Below are 5,965 nucleotides of genomic sequence, written 5' to 3' on the forward strand. Positions count from 1 at the left end.
AAATTAATGTCGGAAAGACATTTATTACAATCAATGGTTACAAAATGATGGGTGTGAGCAAAAATGTGGGTGTGATCCTCTGCTGTCTCAACACTTCCTCTGCTGGCTCAACACTCCCCCCCTCCGCGTTCATGTCGTCCCTGACATGACTTTTAGGCTTGGTCAATAGAGTCCTGTCGTCTTGAGCATCTGCAAATGTGATTCGTAGCGTAGGTTGCCGATGGTCAAGGTTGGGCCGAATATTTTTCTTTCGTGAGTGAAAAAGCCGGTGTAGAAAGCTTCTTCGAATGTTTGCATGTGGAAGCTAGGCAAAAACATAATTCTTTGGTATAAGAGATGTAACACCTTTGGTGATGGCTGCAATGAAAGATCATACATCATATCCGTCACTGTGTCGGCCGTCGATAGTAGACTCGAGGTCGTGGCTTTATCTGGCGCGAACACTTCAATGCATGCTAAGAGAGTCCTGCAGATTTTCTTTAGCATCTGACATGAAAGGTCAGGAGAGCCAGTAAAGAGTTTGATGGTGCCCGTTAGGGTTTTCACCATGTAGGATTTACCTATTCTCTCTCCTGCCTTTGGTCCTGGCATCCTTGGGTAATTAAGCCAATTTGGCTTCTTTTCTGCAATCCTGCCATGCTCTTTCCAGCTTCTGACTCGTGGCACCGGGCAGAAGGTTGCATCCTCCCGAATCTCCTTTGGAGCCTCTACCAAGTAGATGAGGTAGGCTGGGTATTTGTTCAGCCAACCTTTCCTCCATCTAGGTTGAGAATCTACAATCTTCTTTGATTGTTCATCTTTTGTGATGTCGCCTTCGTAAAGAGCGACATACTGCTCCTCCTCTATTCTCTTTTTCGTCTTTATCACTTCAAATTTCATCAGAGGGAAAGGCAGGCTGGGTTGCATCCACTCTTCATGGAGCACTTTTGTGTCTAAACCTTGAAGTCTAATGGAGATGAGGAGTCTCCTTTCCCATTCCATTTCCGCCTTGGCACTTTCCTCTGTTGACTTTTCTATTTGGTCATGGAGCCTTTGTTCTTCTTCTTCAGAGATTCCTGAAGTTGAGGCCACTTCTTGAACTGGGGCTGGATCTTCAATTGTGGTTGCCTCTCCAGTTTCTGGTAGCTCTATGGCTGCTCCCCCTGCTTCTTCTTGTGGTGTCTCTGTTTCTCTTCTTTGTTGCTCTTGGAGGTCTTGGAGTTGTTTGCGGAGGGCCTCATTTTCTGTCCTTAGTGTTTGGTTTTCTGATGTGAGCCTCTCCTCTGCAGCCAATGATCCCTCCGCCATGTGCAATCTTTGCACTTGCTCTAACCTTAGCTCTCTTTGCAAACTTTTGACCTGATCTTCCAGAGCTGGTACGAGGGCTCCCTCTTGTTCTGTTCCTGCTCTGCTAGCTCTAGGGGTGGTCCTGAGTCTCGTGATTGTCCTTTCTTGAAGTTCGACTCTTTTCCTTAGCTCAATGAGCTCATCCTTGGCTGCCTCTAGCTCATCTTCTATTCGCTCCTTTGCTTCCTGTGAACTTGTTACCTCTCTTGAAGCTTCGGCTAGTTGGAGTATCAAGCCGTCTCTCTCGTTTTCTGCATCGTAGAGTGATGCTTTATGACTTTCAGATTCAGTCATAGCATTCTCTAACTTCTTCTGCAACTCTGCTTCCTTTTGTTTTGCTGTCTCAATTGCTACTTCCTTTGCTCTGGATCTTTCTTTAATCTTGCTGAGCAGTTCATGCACCATGTGCATGTCTTTTTCATCTTCATCTGTCAACTTGACAGCTCTTTCTGCCACCACCTCCAATGGCTTCGGCTCTTCTAGTATGTTCTGTTCGTCCATTTTCTCTTCACTCTCCATTGTACCCTTTGTCTTTTCCTTTGTCCCTTCCGATCATCTTGTTTTCGTAGGGATATCCCATAAACTGCCTCCAGGGCCTCTTCTTCACTGTATCCGATCGCTACCAGATCCTCATAATCATCTTTCTTTTGCTGAACTGGATCTATCTCCTTTTCCTTGGTCCCGGCCTCTGGCTTTTCCATAACTTCTGTTTCTATTTCTATTGTGGTCTCCTCCACAATAATTTCCGTCTTCTTCGGGCTTGGTACATCAGTAAAGGAGGGCTGATTGTCCTCAGTCATCTTGGCTTTCCCTTTGTTTGCTTGCCCGTCTTTCTCTCGAAGTTCAGTAGACTCATCTACTTCCTTCTTCTCCTTGTCGTCCTTTTTCAGCTCAGCTTTTAAAAGCTGTACTTCCTCTTCAGTATAAGGCTCGACAGGTTGCTGCTCTAGTATGGCCTCCGACTCCTCATAAGCTCTAATATATTGATCATATTGATCAACATGTGGCCTGGTTGAGCTGGTTCCGACTTTAGTGGGGTCTGGCACCCACATTTCTTCAAAGTCTCCCTTTAGAGCTCTTTCCGCTCTGAACTGCTCCACCAGCCTTTCCATTCTTGCGGCTTTTTGACTTTTGGTTTGCTTGGGATCAGCCTTCTTCTTCGCTTTCTTCTTGAGCGGCTCGTCCACAGCCTCTTCAGGTTCTGAAACTATTTCTAGTTTTCGGCGTGCTCTTGTGGACGCCCTCTTGGATACTTCTTGCTGTTCTTTCTCTTCATCGGCTTCTCTAAGCCACTCATTCTGGGAGGGAACCCGTGGCCCTTGATCCCTCGCTCCAATAGCTTCATAAGCTATTCTTGTTAGGATTTCTCCTCCTCCTATGTACTTTGGCTTCTGGTTGTGCATGGCGATTACTTGCTCGTGGATGTATTGAGCATAATTCACCTCTTTTGGCATGTTGCTCTTCAGTGCCCATGTGATGGTTGTCGCAATGGCATGGGGTGGTGTAGTATACTTCTGCGGTCTTTTACTGCACACATGGAGAAACTGGTTGTATAATCGGCAAAGGGTTGCCGCTCGTTGATCTGCCATATCTCCGTAGGTTGTATTTTGTTTCTTTGATCCATAGACCTCTATGGCCTCCCTTCTTTCTCTGACAGAACTCCCTTTGTTGTGCAGCTTCAATGCATCTGCAATGAGCTGTGGAGTGATCTGTACTTCAACTGTTTCTCCATCCATGGCTGTCAACGTGGATTTCCCATCCTTCTGAATGGATGTTGCCAACTCATACACTCTTCTTGTGTCTACACCTGATGGTCTCGAGGTGAAGAACCTGTGTAAGTCAGCCTTTTCCAGGTATCTGCTGATGTTCTCTGATCTGCTATAATCCACTAATTCTCGTGGGATCATAGGTACATCGACCGATTGCCCTTGAGGATCTCTGAAAGTCCCCTGGTAGATCTTTATTCCCTCTTTTTCTAGTACTGCTTCCTCCACCCAAGTCTTGGTTGGCTTGAGGGTTTCTGTTGGAATATCAAAAGGTTCTGCTTCTGCAAGAGCATCCTTGATGGTTGGTCTTTTTCTCTTAGTTGCCGATGACTTAGCGGAATCCATGAATCCTGTAACTCCAATTACAGAAGTTAGCGTCTTTTTAGTACTGAAAGCCGAAATGAAGCTTTTAACTATTCAAATGACTTGAAAATTGAAACATGAGCTATTCAGGGCCTAAGGATGCAATGTAGGTGAAAAAATATGCAAACTGGGCTCAAAAACATGCTTGAGACATCATATGCGTATGATGTCTTTTGTGTCAGAATGACTTCATATTGGTTGTGCTTGTAGCTGATAGTGTATACATGAGTATCATATGCTTGGATTTGAGTTTGGATCCCATTTGGTCAAGTTTTGGCCAGTTCAGGCTCTTGGCAAAATTTTGAAAGGGAATTGGATTTTATGATCCAAATTGGGTAAAACTTGGTGGATTACTTTCAAATGGCATGTAGAACACTTCTGTTTGGTGGTTGAAGCCCTGAGGTGCCAAAATCACATAGTGAGACATCATACGCGTATGATGTCTTTTAGTGCATTTTTAGACCAATTTTCTCTATAAGCTTGGTTTTGGCTTTAGATAGGCTTATTCAGTGGATTTATCAAGTTTGGATAGAATTTGGACTAAAAATGGCTCTGGAGACATCATACGCGTATGATGTCTTTTTCATCAATTTTTCATGGGATTGGTTCTGTGGACTCTCCATGTGCTAGTGAAGGACTGTTTATACTCAAATCTTGGTTTGGACTTGAATATGTTGGATTTGGGACAAAAATAGGCTTTGTATGAAGGATTTTCTCTTAATTGGGCTAATGGGGTGATCCACCTGACCAAATGGTTCCAAACTTCATATGTAGCATGTATTAGATATATATAATGGATGTATGATGACAAATGAGCATTTTTTGCTCTGTAAGTGCAAATAGACATCATACGCGTATGATGTCTTTTGTGTCAAAATGGTGCTTTTTGGTTCCAGATAGCTTGTAGATGTGTTAATCAACAATCCTACAAAGTTTCAATGAGTTTGGAGTTATTTTGACAAAATTAGGACCAAAAATCAATTTTATGGCCTACTTTGCGTCTTTTTGGTTTTCCTTGGGTTTTCTAACTCCAATTCTCATGATACTTGGTTCATAGGATGTGATTAACATGTGGAATGAGGCTATGCACTCAAATGTTGAAATGGATGTGAAAATCATGCTGTGAGACATCATACGCGTATGATGTCTTTTCTTGAAATGTTGGTTTTTTTGTGCAAAGAATGCTTTGTGCTAGTGCCCTAAGCCCTGCTAACTAGTTTTCAACTTAAAAAGTCATCAGTTTAGCTAAAAAGCCCCCTTATAGGCATTTCAGTCTCCGAAGTCGTCTTTTTGCCTTGGAGTTGAATTTCTTCAACTTTTCTTCTCGAGAGTTGCATTTCCAGCTCATTGGATATGTTGTGAAGCCACCTATTTGGTTGAACTTGACTTTGGCTCCCCGTTCTCCATCTTTCTCCATTTGGTTGCCCGAAAGCGTCTTTTTCACCATCGGTAAGTGAATCAGCTTTCTTTTGGGTTTTGCTTGCAAACATAAGTCATCCATGTACATTTGAAGCTGCTTGTGATGTTTCATTTCATTCGGTCGTCAATTTCAGCCGTTATGTCAAAATGACGCTTTGTGTGTCCACAGCCGAATCGGTTGTTCCGACCTACTTTTGGTGATCCAAACCCGGAGATACTCCATGGTTGCATTGCACTCGATGTTGTTAAGCTTCCTGAGAAGTTTTGTGTCGTTCCGACAACTTTTTTCTGTTTGCCTCTTGCAGGCTCTGTTGACCTAGGGTTTTTTCAGTCGTTCTTTCTCGAGCTTTGAGTGTTAGAAACTCATCTCCTATACTAGGGTAACCCACCTCTAAGTTCTTGCAAGGTTTGGTTAGGCGGTTGTGCCCCTACCTAGCGTTCTTCCCCATTCCCCGTCTGCTCTTGTTTCTTGGTTTTGGTGAGTTTTCGCGACAAAAGTTAACGATAAGCATCAAAAGCTTATGGCAACGAGTCTACCTCTCATGTCTGGTGTCCTCTGAGCTCTCGTAGCAGTCGTAGAAGGCGGTAGAAGGTCGGATGCTCCTGTGTGCTCTTTGCTCTCTCCAAGAAGGTAATAGTGGAAATGAGCTTGATAGTGAAGTGAAAAATACTTAACTTCGGGCTTCCCGGATCACTTGTTACCAAATTTGACATGTGCTCCTATCTCGTCGTGAAATGCACTTTAGGATTTGAAATTTCTCAATTTGGACTCCTTTTGACCTGTTTCTGAGAAATCTGTCCACTTTGCCAAAATATTGTCATTTCGGGCTTTTCGCAACTTTTTCAGAATTGTATCCAATTTTTACCATGGGTTGCCCTTGTCATTAGGACCATCACCGTCTATTCTTTTCTTTTTTCCGATCTCATTTCACCTGCTTTTTTATTTTTCTTTTACTTTTATTAAGAAAATCATAAAAAATAAAGGAAAATAGCAAATTGAAGCCAAAAAATTCCAAACATATACAATAAATAGCTGGTAACCCTGTGTATATGAATATACACTTCTTTGTGATTTCTGGACTTGGATTACC

Source organism: Adiantum capillus-veneris, chromosome 16, assembly GCF_014529385.1.
Source record: "Adiantum capillus-veneris isolate H3 chromosome 16, ASM1452938v2, whole genome shotgun sequence".
In the NCBI taxonomy this organism is placed as follows: domain Eukaryota; kingdom Viridiplantae; phylum Streptophyta; class Polypodiopsida; order Polypodiales; family Pteridaceae; genus Adiantum; species Adiantum capillus-veneris.